Genomic DNA, 13,862 nt, shown 5'->3' with positions numbered 1-13,862 from the left:
TTGGAAGGGTTGCCTTATTGGAGAAAGCTTAGTCTTGTTCAGCTTCCAAGGGCATAACTAAACTCAATGAGTAGAAGTTGGAAGGAGCCAGATGGGTCAGCAAGCATTTATTAAGCATTTCTGATATGCTAGGCACTGCCATGGGTGCTGGAAATAGAACGAATGGAACAGCCCCTACTCTCAAGGAGGTTATATGCCAGCAATGTAAGGAAAAGCTCTTAATCGTTAGAGTGATCCAAAATTAGAATTCAGAAGAGACCATTGAGGTCATCTACTCGAATCCCTTCAGATCCTGCTTCCAGGTTGGAAAATGGAAAGGGATCCCTTGGGAGAAGGTGGGTTTCTTTATGGTCAGTCCTTTAGCAGAGGCTAGATGAACACTAGTTGAGAATGTTGTTGACAGGGCTTAATCAGGTATGCATTGTATTAGCTTTTAGGTTCTATAGTTTGGAAAAGATAAAGTCAAATTTCAAGCTTGGTGGGGAAAAAAACTAAAGATGCTGGGTGGTACAGTGGATACAGCACTGGCCCTGGAGTCTGGAGGACTTGAATTTAAATCTGGCCTCAGACACTTACTAACTGTGTTACCTTGGGTAAGTCAGTTAACCTCAATTGGCACTTCCCCTTTCCCCCAATAAATAAATAAACCTAGAGTATGTAGTGGGAAGAATTATGATTTGAGTACCCAGGAGTTAAGTGCTTAGGGCAATGGAGAGATCTCAAAGGGTAAGGATGAAGAGGAGACTATTGGATTTATCTAAGAGGAGGTCAGTGATGACCCTTGAGAAAGTTTCAGTGGACTGGTGAAAATGGAAACCAGATTGTGGAGGTCCAGGAATGGAATTGGAATGGAAATAGAAGCAGCAGCTGTGGACTACCCATTTAAAAAAGAATTATGTCTATGAATAGGAACCCAGGATTGTAGTTTGAAGGTATTGAATCATTAAAAAAATGCTTAAGGACAGATGGTCAGATGGAGAATGTCAAAGCTGTTTAAATTGTGAAAGAAATGATAATTCAAAGTATTGAACCATGAGTGAATAAAAAGATATTATTGCCTGTATGTGGAGATGACCCTGCAGACCCACTATGAGCAGGACATACACTTTTTTTTGTCATCCTGATTCCCTCCCCCAATCTCCATGTGTGATATGCATTTATAAGATAGCTGGAGGAATTTAGATATGATCTGTGGTCATGTAACAAGAGCATGGCTCAATGGATCACGTGGGGAAAGAACTCATGATCTTGGACACACTAGTCAAATGAGTTAATGACTTCAGTGCAGCATATCGGTGATCTCATTTATATAGATACATCCTGTAGTACTTGTGCCCATTGACAGCTGTTTAACTTCCTCAATGGGGGTCTGCCCAACGTGCGAGGGATTTCTTTATTTCTCTTGACATTGCAAGGATACCAATGGAATGACTGGACTATTCATTGCTTAGCCCTTTCCCTTGCTATGAACAACTCGCTTTCCCAACATGTACCTCTCCATTATCTTTTGGGCAGCCCTAAAATTTAATTCTTTGGAGACTGTAGTCTTCCATAATTTGCACCTGTACAGCCATAAATGAACCAACAAGTCATATTTAGAAATTTTGGTTTTTATTTTATCTAAACTAAAAAAACTGTTTTTACTAAGTTTTGTGGTTGTTGTTCAGTTATTTTCAGTCATGTTCGACTCTTTTCTGAGCCCATTTGGGGTTTTCTTGGCAAAGGTACTGGAATGGTTTCCCACTTCCTCTCCAACTTATTGTACAGATGTGGAAACTGAGACAAACAAGATGAATTGACTTGCCCAGTGACACGCACTTAGTAAGGGTTGGAGGCCAGATTTGAATTCAGGAAGATGAGTCTTCCTGACTCCAGGCCCATCGCTCTATCCACTGCGCCCCCTACCTGCTCCTTTTACTAATTTGTATATGTGAAAAGGTACAAATAATACTGTTACTTGGGGGTATTTAAATTTCTTTTTCTTCGATTCTGCTTAGCTTTTACTTGCCCTGTCGAGTAGCATACTCTTTTCTTTAGATTGTCATTATTTTACTTTAAATAGTTGAATTTAATTCCTCGAATTATTTTTCTAGTTGAACCATATGTGAGATTTCAGACAGTGAGCTCCACTGAAGAAAACTAATTAATACAATAATTTTTAAGTGTATTTAGAACAGGAAATATGGTATTTCTGGCAGTGTTACAGTATATGTTGAACAACTTTGCTATTCTTTACCTCTATCCTCAGTAAAACAGGAATTACAAATAATGCTCTCACCAGATGTATGCTGCTATGTCACGCATTGCTAAACAAGCTGTTGATCGATTTCAGGGCTTGTAAACACACCCTTAAATAAATGGTTTTAAACCCAATCTGGATGACTTTGATGGTGCTTCTTGGACCAGTTTTGTAACCATACAAGATATTGGCTTGCTTTCATGATAGGAACAATCCAATACAATGAAGCAGCTTGAAAAGTAGGAAAAATCTTACACTCGTTTTTCTTTCATTTAGGAAAAATAGTTTTATAGATTTTTTTTTACCTCTTTATTATTTCTTGGTGACATTTCACCCTGCTCCCTGACAACAATGAAATCTCCCTCTTGTAACAGACAAGTACTTATTCAAGACAAACCAAGATATTGACTCTATCTGAAGGCTCAAGTGCCTCCACCCACACCCATAGTCCACCATCTTTCTGAATTTCCTCTTAATGGACCCTGTATTGATCAGAGTTTTAATGCCTTCCAGTGGTTTTCTTTACTTTATTGTGATCATTACTCTCTCACTTACACTTTCTACTCTGCAACAGTTCATGGTTTTATTTTCCAGAAAGTTTAGACTGAGTCAGAACTCCACCAGCCATGTGTTGATGTGACTAGTTTCCCACAGTCCCTCCAACATGTATCATTTTCCTTGTTTTTCATGTTTTCCAGTTTGATTAGTGTGAGTTGAAATCTCAATTGTTTTAATTTCCATTTCTACTACTTTTAATGATTTGGAACTTTTTTATATGATTGTCAATAGTTTGCATTTATTTTTTTTTTTTCAAAATTGCCTGTAAATATTCTTTTACCCTTAACTGTTGGGGAATGATTCTATTTGCACCAATTTACTATATGTCTTCGATAGCAGATCTTTATCAGACATACTTTCTGGAAATATCTTTTCCCCTAGTATTCATTTAATTCTGCTTAAATTGATTTTGTTCCTGCGCAAGCTTTTAAATTTTACATAATCAGAGTTGTTCGTTTTGTTCTCTCATCACTTGAGCTTGACATAGTTATCGCTCTTTGTATTTTTAGATAGTTTTTCTAAATCATAGAAATTTATGAAGGCATTTCCATATAGCACTTAGTGACTTGCTTTCCTAACATGGTTTTGTGTGTGTGTGTGTGTGTGTGTGTGTGTGTGTGTGTGTGTGTAAATAAATAAATGTATTTATCGATGTGATGTACAGATACCCGCATGTATAAGATGTTAACCCATAAAGAAAGGAAATTAATAAACTTCCTGGAAACCTACTATCAGATATGTACTATCCTAATAAGGGAGTCACTTGGAAGACCAAAGATTTATTCCATTCATGATGGACAAAGGTCAAAATATTGGGAATTGTGTTATCTTGTGCATCCTTCCAAATATCCCAAATTGGTAGTATATGCTTACACTGAGAATGGGTTTCATGTTTAGAAAGAGCCCAAGAGTTTAAATCATATTAAGATTTAAATTTTAGAAATAGCTCATCAGGAGCCAGATCTATTGACAAAGGTCAGTGATCAAACTATGTCAAAAGGGTTTTGGTAAAAAATGAGGTTAATGACTTTAGCACAGTGTTTGGCACAGAATAGACAATAAAAATGCTTATTTACTGGCTGGACACATATATGTACCTATACGCATATACTTATAATACACATTTATGTGTATGTGTACAGATATACATGCAAGCAGGTATGTACACATACATGCATGTACATATACCTATACATACATATATATGTGTACACACACACACACATCCCAACCCACACAATGAAAAGCTTTTTTGTATATGTTCTGCTAGCAAGTGCCTTTTAAAATGACTGGAGCTCAGCAGACCCTAGTTTCCTTCTTGCTTTCGGCTTATATTAGAGAATCCTGGGAGAACCCCAGCTCTTGGTTAACATTGACATTCTGTAGTTTCCAATGAGCATTAGTCTAAGCTTTGCCCAGAACGACTTGAGGAATAATGTACTTGCTGTTTTTCAGGTGTAGGTAGGTCCATAACAGCCAGCAGATTGCCTCTTATCTCCCGTGACTTCAGCTTACATGCCAGAAATGACTTGAGTGTATTTAAAGCAACTCAGAGCAATAGATTTCAACACGTACTGCGCAGCTCTGCATTCCCTCCCTCCCCAACGGCCCCCAACCTCATCCCTCGTACAGCCAGTGCAGGTTGGAGCATGTGCTCACGCAGATCACTGGGTACAGTTTGTTTCTCTGCTGAGCTATTCATTCAGCTCTTCTGGAAAACTGCCAGATATGAAATGCAAAGCAAACCATGCACCCTTCCCTCTTTCCCTGTTTAAATTAAGCAATTTCTTTGTTTGTCACCAGTCCCGTAATAAAGTATGGCATTACTGTCTAATTTTAGGCCCCTTGCGTCGAAGCTCTGTTAAGGAAGCTGCATGGAGATATTCTGGGAGGAACATTCCACTCGCTGCTAGAGGGCTTCAGGAGAAAGTTGAGAGTAAATAAGAGATCTGTGAGATAATTCTCTGGGGAGTTTCCCAGCATACCACACGTCATTTGCAAAGATAGGCTTCCCTTTCACTTGAAGACCACACAAAGTAAATTCTGTTCCTTGGCAATTAATGGGCACAGGACAGGGAGGCCTTTTTCAAATTTCTACCTTGGTGTCTCTATGGCAAGTCTTTATTTGCAAATGGGGAAAAATAAGACTGTTTGCCTATCTTTTAGTAGCAGAGTTCATATTTTAACATATACAGAACTACTCTCATATATAAGCCTATAATCCTAGTTTCATGAGTTTGGACTTACCTGAAAGCCAGAGTAAATATTAGCAAAACCCCCCTTTGGAAAGGAGATGAGGCAGAAGGCAGGGAGGGGGAGAGCTGGGGCAGTATTGTAACCTTCTTCATTGGGTTTTTTTCGGAGCTTAGGGATCTGGTGTCTCCTTCTTATAGACTTAGCTGAAGACTGGGGATGGTTGAGGAGAGTTTGTTAAGAGCATTTTATTTTTAAAGAAGGACTGAGGTTATAAAAGGCATCTGTCTCAGCACTATTCTGTATAAAGGGGAATGAATAACACTTTTTTGTAAGCATTGCCTTCTTGAGTTGGAGGTACTGTAATTGAGTGAAAATATCGCAGACTGGAGTCAGAGGAATTAGCTTTAAATGCTTCCCACTTGTGTGATCTTGAACATATTGCATCCTCTGTGAACCTCAATTTCTTTATCTATAAAAGAATTTATCTCTAGGGTCCACATTCACCTCCAGATCCTATGCTGTGTCCTCCTATTTCTTGTCTTCTCATTGGACAGGTGAGGGAGTGGAGGGAGGGAGAGAATTTGGAATTGAAAATAAAGTGAAACACAATGCAATGATTTACTGTGTTCAATCATTTTCAGTCATGTCTGACTCTGTGATCCCATTTGGGATTTTCTTGACAAAGATCCTGGAATGGTTTGCCATTTCTTTCTCCAGCTCATTTTACAAATAAGGAAACTGAGGCAGACAAGATTAAGGGACTTGTTCAGGGTTCCACAGCTAGTCAGCGTCTGAGGCTGGATTTGAACTCAGGTCTACTTGACTCCATGCCCAGGCTCTCTATCTACTGCACCACCTAGCTGTCCATCCGTTCCACCTCCCCAGTCCTATGACAACTCATTTTATTTCTTGCCTTCTTAAAGACAGGAGAGGAAGTGGAGAGAGGGAGAAAATTTGGAACTGAAAATAAAACATTAAAAAACACCCAAGTGAAATAAATTCTATGATACCTCATTGAACGGTACCTGTAAGTCTAAATTTGAATTGGCCTCCTTCTTGGCTATTTGTTGTTAAACTAAGCATCTTCCTTGATTCTGCCACCCACCCCCCAAATTCTTCTATTAAGCAGTGCTACATTTTTGTGTCTCTCACTTGATTTTTAACAAAGACTTTTTCTACAACTTGTGCCTCAAGGATAGACTTTTATGTTTATAATGGCCCCTTTTTATCCTTCCCTCCCCTCCCCTGCCTCAAATATCCCAGTAGCTGCCCACATCACCGCCTCAGTAAGTAGTCAGGATTCTCATTGAAAATCGTACTGATTTCTTTGCCTGTGAATGTCTACTGGCTTTATTTATGGTAGCTTTAGATTTTTACATTTTAATAAAGTCAAGATTCACAGGCCTTCTTTAGGCCTATAGTACAGTGTTTATTGTGCCTGGCACCTTTGATTCTTCATTACACAACCCTCCTTCACATTCTAAAATAATCATTATTTGTAGTGAAAAATGCTTGTGATCATAATTTTTTTTTCTTTTCTTTTTCAATTGCAGATTGATGACCTACACAACCTCAGCAAATCCTTCTTAACTCATGGGTATTCAGACGCCAAGTGTTTCATGTCTCACAACTAGGACCTCACATCCTCTTCCTCAGTAGATGGTACGATGCACCCAGTTCAGTTTGTTTACTTAACACAAACCTCAGGAGTCTGTTGACTGAACTGCACGTTCTCTGTTGTGCCAAGCAAAAAAGCACTGTGACATCAGAACAAGGAGTCTCCATAACTTCATCGGCAACCACAAGGACTTAGCTGGCCACAATGAACTGATGTGCCCACCACTATGTCATACCAGACTGGGTACTATTAGCACATTTACACAGTATGCTAAATTTCATTTGCTGCTGAAAAACCTGTATGACGGATCATCATTGTAAATTATTACATCGCAAACTGTTGATGTTGGTTGGAGAGTATTAAATATTTAACATAGGTTTTGATTTCTATATGTAATTTTTTTAATTAAAATGTAACATTTTTTTTCCTAGAGCACATCTTTTTTTTGGATGTGGAACTGAGGTACACCATGTTCTGTTGTAAACAGAATGGGGGAACTGCTTAAAAACAAGTCTAATGAGAATAGAGTAGGGGACTATTCTTGTTTGAATATTGTAATTCAGAAAATAATATAATATTATTCCTAGGTCCGCAGATGACCCTCGATTGTACAGCTATATTTACTGATAATATCTCTTGTAACATAAACCTGATGTTGATCTGAGTTCCTTACAATGAAATCATAATTTTATACTTCTCTTATAAGACAATAGTAGGCCATGTTAACTAAACTGAAGACAAATTTTCTATACCTGGTATTTACAGTTGTCAGCTTGAACTCAGCAAGTGCGCAGAAACAAAAATAAGACAAAAAGAAATCAAAGTCTTCCATTGTATATATTGTAAAAAAGCAAAAAAAGAAAAAGAAGAAAGAAACATGGGTGATCCCTTCAAATCCAAATCTCTCCTTGGAATGAACATTGTGGGTGTTTGTAAATTCTGAAAATCTCTTTCTATGAGTAATAAACTAGATGCTGTTGATCTTTCTTTTCCTTTCCCCCTTCTATAAGCTATATCCATTCTCACAGAATTTTTTTTCTCTGTGCACACATACAGCTATTTCATTTCCCATGTTGTCTTGAGAATGGCGGCAGGACAAGTGAGTGCTTGCTGAACGAAATTAAAATTCCAGAAAGTGTATTAAGATAGCTAGGACAACATCTCACTCAACTAAAGACCTTTATCTCATGTTTCCTGAGACCTTTCAGTGTAAAGCTTTTAAAAGAATGTCATTAGACTATTTTACTCAAAGGGTACTAAAACTGACCTGTTAGTGTATTAGTTAATAAGATACGAGTACACCAGGAATACTAATTTGCCTATGGAGCATCAAAGCAGTCCCCAGAACAGTTCATCATTTTCTTGTTTGGGAGACATAAACATTCTGGGAATTTTGTGTGTGTGTGTGTGTGTGTGTGTGTGTGTGTGTGCGTGTGTGTGTGTATGTGTGTGTGATCAAAGAAATGGCAATGAATCTACCTTTAAAGTAGGAGGCCTGATTACAGATTTTTATATTTTCACTGGTGAACTTTCTAATACTTTAGTGACTTAACTTAGATACCAGGCTCCCTCTGAAGTCAGTAGCAGTTCTGCATCAGGGGGCCCCAACTTTTTGTGGGGATGAGCTATTTTTTATTTCCTTAAAACTTGAAATCACTAGAGAGAACTTGATCGAGGCCATTGCCCAGCCATTGACTAATTGGGAGCTAATGCACTACTCTTGAAGAGGGATAGTGGTGGAGGAAAGAGATAAGTGAATATCCCCTCATGCTGCCAAAGCCTGTGTGAATAATGTTAAGTCAGCTGAATGGCACGTGTCCCACAGGCTGTTGGACTCTGATTCTTCATCGCAGATGCCAATATTTTGCATGTTCAGCAGTGGCTGAAATGAATAGACCTGCAGTTATAAACAACAATTTAAATATTTTTTAAAGACCTTACTAAATATGATTATTCTTTGTAGAAATTCTCTCTATTAATTTTGAAAAACCTGCTATGAAAGACTTATTTTTTTTATAAAAAGTAGACTTCATAATTGAGCTGACTTTCATCATTCACCTGTTTTGACTGATCTTTTTAACAGTAAGTATAAAGAACAAAGCAAGCTTGCCTATTGTATTCCATTAAGAACTCAAGTAGTTCTAGAGAAATCAATGAACCAAGTCAGCACCAACTCTTTTCCTATAAAACCAGTTATTTTTCCTTCAGCTCAAGAAACCTGACGTTTTCTTGGATGTATTACCTTAGGCGCTTCTCTTTGTGGAATGGACACCACTTTTTGTGGCTGAGTACCCAGTAGAAAATTCCTTATTGAAAAAGAGATCTCCTCCCTCCACCAGCTTTTTATGCCTTTGTTTTGTTAATGGGTTAAATAGTTAAGAGATAATAACTTTTCCCAGGTTTGTGGACCTGAGCTTGGTGAAGGCAAAGGAGTGACATGTCACTTGACTCATGTAAAAGCTGGTGAGTGTTCAAGGAAGAGATCTCTGCTCCATGCAGGTGCCATCTTGAGGATGGTCAGCTGTTTGAGTCTTGATTGGGTTCAACTAAAGCCCAGGTCGGTGTTTTAAAGCCAATTAAAGAAAAGTCAGAAACTTGAATTAAACAAGAAACTAAAAGTGAGAATTTTTTTTTTTTTTGGTTAGCAGAATAGTTCATCTATAATACCACCTACAGCCTTTTGTAGCATTCATTCCTACAGGCTCAAACACAGACTTATTAAAATTATTGGAAATATCAAGTATGTTTCCTACCTAAGACAATACCCCCATTGGTTTAAAAAATGGTTGTAGAGCCAGATAAAATGAAGTCATTCCTTTACTGATGAGCCTCCTGACAATGAGGATAAATCAGAAGTAATTTTATTTATCTGGCTATTTCTGTATAACTGCCTAAGGTCAAGGACTTTTTCACTGGCCTGGTTTATATATTTTTGTTTGCTTTGTTTTTCCACAACAAACTTTATTATTTGAATTGTTCTTATGAAGTTGATTTTTTGAACCCTAGCATAGGACTTTTACATTTAACTCCATTAAATTTTATCTTAATAGATCTAGGTTGATTTCTGTGATTTTAAAATTTTCCTAACAGCAAAATGTACAAAACCTTTCTGTTTCCCAAATGTTTAAACCTTTGTAAGATTTTTGTGAAATACTAAGGAGCCTCTACGGTGTTTTTACTAAAACACTATCCTATTGTCATCATTTATAGTGTACCTTATTTAATTAGAGAGAAATATTTACACAGGTGACAAATGTTCACCTTCTCCAGTCTCAGTGAAAGGTAAGAGAGTAAAATCTAGAGTGGCTGTGCATGGTCCTCATAACTGAATATAGTCAAAGCAGACTCATTTTGCAACTGTTCTGAGGATCCAGTGGAATGATACATGTAAAGCACTTTTCAAACCATGAAGCACTACCTAAATGTTAGCTATCAGATGATAAGATCCTGGAGCCCCAAGACTCCATGGGAATTATGACCATGATATTGGATAGACAATTCTGTTGGGATGGCATGTAAAAAAATGGACTATGGCCAAATGTGGCCTCCCAGCAAGCTGAAGGAGGGAATGCTTCAAAAATACAATAAAATTCAGGCTAAGGCAACGCTGCTGTCTAGTAGATGGTTGTCAAACCCAAGAGGAGGGTGGCTGCCATTTTTAGGGGTGTGGTAGCTCTGCCTTCTCAGTCTGCAAATTGGAAAGGACCAGCCGGAGATGAATGTAGTCAGTAAATTAGAGAGGGAGTGTTTGCCAATCCTGTTACTTCTCCATCCTTTCCAAGCAGGAGCATTGTCTTGATTCACAAAGCCAATGGCATTTTTCTAATATGTGGATGAAGAAAGCAGTAGAATATAGCGGATACACAGCTGAATTTGGATTCACAAAGAAAGACCTGGCTTTAAATGTAACCTCTCATACTGTGTGACCACATGGCAGTCACTTAACTTCTCTCAATCTCAGTCTAGAGGTTGTGATCTGCTTTAGGGAAAGGGAGTTCTCACATCAGGAGATCCTATACCAATGAAATCACTTTTTGACACATGGATGAAAAATGCCATCAACTGGAAAAGCAACATCCAAAGTGCTGTAGGAGATGCAAAATAAATATGCTTGAGTCCTTGTCATTTAAGAAGTTTCTACTTCTAAGGAACTTGCAATCTAACTTTTTTTTATTAAGATTCCACACCCCAGGGGGAATGTGTATTCATGTGCATGCATGTGTGTATGTGTGTGTGCATGTATGCGTGTATGTGTGTATGTGTATGTGTGTGTGTGTGAATTTGGGTGGTACAAGCACTGTCTTGTCCAGTTGCTGACCTGGCATCTATGATGTGGAATTATCAAAAAATCCAGATGTCGCTTATAGTCATTTCCCAAGGGTTAAGCATCCTCCCAGTGAAAGCATACTTAGAACAAAACAGGAAAATCAGTCTACACTTGTAGATAACATTAGGCAGGTCTGTCTTCATTTGTATACACAAACAACACGTAGCATAGCAGTTCTTAGTAATTTATGGTAGGCGCAGGCCCTGTTTCCTCAGTACAATGCTACTTGAAGGCACACAACTTTTTCTTCACGCCTCAGGGACTGCCTTTAGGATGGGAAGAATAAAAGACATACATGTTTTCACTGAAAATGTTTGTACAGTTCAATTCATTAGCTTATGAAGGTGCTGCCCATGGTGCTATTTCACTTGTGTTCAAAAAGAGACCAAGGCATGGTCTGTATTGCTACCAAAACATTCTCTTGTATAGATGTGTATTGAAAAATGTATTGTGTGTGTGTGTGTGTGTGTGTGTATATATATATATATATACATATATATCTATATATGTCATGGGTACCAGGCCAGTTGTATATTTCCATTTAGAAGTGTTTCATTTTTCAAGGTTTTGGTAGTGTTCTGGTTTTAATTTTTTTTCTTGATTTAGTCTCGAAGATTCTGTCTGGTACTTAGAACTGTAGTGTCTTCATCCCTGATTAAAGAAAACTGTGGAAATGAATTCACTGATGTTAATTCATATTAGTTATCCTCAGTGTCTTTGGGAAATAGAATACTGATCAAAAACAACTAGTCAAACTTGCTTTAAGACTCACCTGTGCATTTGGCTTTTCCGGTGATCTAGCAAAACATCTTTGAAGAGGTTTGAGTAGATTTGCAGCTGCTAGCATAATTAGGTTCTCCTTGCCCTACCCCCACCCCATCCACACCCCCAGTGACTTTATTACCTCTAAAACCACAGAGGATTATTTTAGGTGGAAAGGACATCCTCTTGAGTTGACTGTCTTAAAATGCCTGGCCTCCTAGAAAGGACTTAAGAAGTAAGCACTGGGTAAGAGACGTTTTGAATATAAACTGCCTGTTTCCAGCATAGAATTCAATCCAATCAACTTTTATGCTAGTTGTAAACCAACTATGTTTAAACACTGGAGATTCCAGAACAGCACAGAAACAGCCTAAATAGATGTTCCACCTTTATTGGTGTTAAGTAAAAGTTTGTTCATTTGTCCTAATTGGATAGTGAAAAGCCTGTTTCCGAATATTTTGAAACAAATCCTACTATTTCTTTCTAGTATGAGCTATCAGGGGACCAGGAAGCTGAGTTCTAAGTCTTAGAGAATCTTTTACGGGCTTTAAATAAGAATCAATTATAATTAACCTCTTCGTTATTTAGCTGTACCATTCCGAGTGACTCCATGAGTGCTTTAATCATTTGTTTCCCTTAATTGTTAAGGAGATGTTTTCTTTTCTTCTTTGCAATTTTTGCTCAGTATTTGGCATGAGTTCAAGGTCTGATTTATAGAATATTTTTTAAGAATTGTTTTTATTCATTCCAACTCCATATGATAAACTATAGCTAATAAAATATTGCTAACATTTTGGATGAATTAGGACTATTTTTTAAAATCAGGATATGTTTCAAAAAAGTGTTCATTGGTATCAAGGAGTTCATAGTACGGTCAGTTTAAAGCTGGAAGGGACTTGTTCACCCTCATTTTATAGGTGTAAGGCAGCTGAGAATCAGAATGGTTAAGTAACTTGCCCTATCACACAAGTGTGAGAAGCAGTAGCAAAGCCAGTACTTAAATTGAGGCCTTCAGAGTCCAAAGGGAGCAAAACCTCTCACACAGCCACACTGATTCCCAGAAACCAGTTTGTCCTCCCAAAATTATTTTCCTCTACCCTCCTTCAAAAAGCCCCTTCCTAAATTTAATTTTTAAACCTTTTATTCCTACTAAAAGAATAAATTTCAGCCCAGCCCATAAATATAAAATTGTAGGACCCAAAATAATGAACTTTTCCTATGTTTATTTCTGTCCTTCCCTTTTGTTTTTGATCTTAGTTCATCTGTACTAAAAGCAGTTTTCTAGTTCCCTAAGGTTTTTCTGAATAAGTCAATTTACTTGCGTTGGGACTGAAATGCTCTGCTCTACTTTAGCATATTCTACTTTTTAGAGCATTCTACTTTTCAGAATCCAGTGGATCCAGGTGAGCAGAGGTAAATTTGAAGGCTACAGTTAATCTTTTTTTCCACCCATCCCCCCACTTTTTTTTTCACACCAGCCCCTTTGAAGGCATAGTCCTTTTTCATCATTTTGACTCTCAGAACCTCCATCTTCCATTTTTTGTCTTTAATGAGGTCACCTATAACTTAGAGAATCTTCTCCCTTGTCCCTTTCCTCCCCTCCTCTCCACACCAAACTGCCTTATCTCCTCTGGAAATGAAAAAAGGAGGCATGAGAATGCGTTGGTGTAGTCAGTGGTGAAAAAACTAGGGATTGATCAGTGAACAGACTCCCATGTAATTAGATCAAATTCATACGGGTCAGTCAACAAGCATTTATTAAGCAGTTGCTAAGTGCCAGGCACTACATTGGGGTTACAAGGAAGGGCAAAAAACACAGTCCCTGTCCTCTAGATCTCACGTTTTAATGGGAACAAAGTAGAAACAAGTATACATCCAAGATATTGATGGAGAGTTGGTAAAAAGTAGTCTCAGAAGGGGAGGCTGGAAAGGCATGCAGAAAGTAGGATTGACCAAGGAAACACAGGTAAGGAGAGAGTTTGTCACCCAGATGTGAGTGGGCACAGTTTGTGGAAAGGTGTCCTATATGAGGATCAGCCAAGATCTCACTAAGAGTATGGGGAGGGGAGCAAAGACTGGAAAGGCAAAAAAGGGCCAGCTTATACAAGACTTACAACACCCAACAGCATTTTATATTTGATCCTAGTGATAATGGGCATATC

The 13,862-nt window shown here is 38.0% G+C and overlaps 1 protein-coding gene across 2 annotated transcripts in view; it reads left to right on the top strand.

Moving 5' to 3' along the window:
* IRS1 (insulin receptor substrate 1) overlaps positions 1-11,616 on the top strand; it is an 84,274-nt gene extending 72,658 nt beyond the window's left edge. For both annotated transcript variants that reach the window (XR_011968992.1, XM_072617987.1), the window contains one exon: positions 6,547-11,616. The gene's annotated coding sequence lies outside the window, so the exon portion shown is untranslated. The remainder of the gene's footprint in view (positions 1-6,546) is intronic.
* Positions 11,617-13,862: the final 2,246 nt, after the last annotated feature.

This window comes from Notamacropus eugenii, chromosome 6, assembly GCF_028372415.1.
Source record: "Notamacropus eugenii isolate mMacEug1 chromosome 6, mMacEug1.pri_v2, whole genome shotgun sequence".
Lineage (NCBI taxonomy): Eukaryota > Metazoa > Chordata > Mammalia > Diprotodontia > Macropodidae > Notamacropus > Notamacropus eugenii.
Note: the sequence above shows the minus strand (reverse complement) of the source record. Positions and strands in the feature narration are given on the sequence as shown.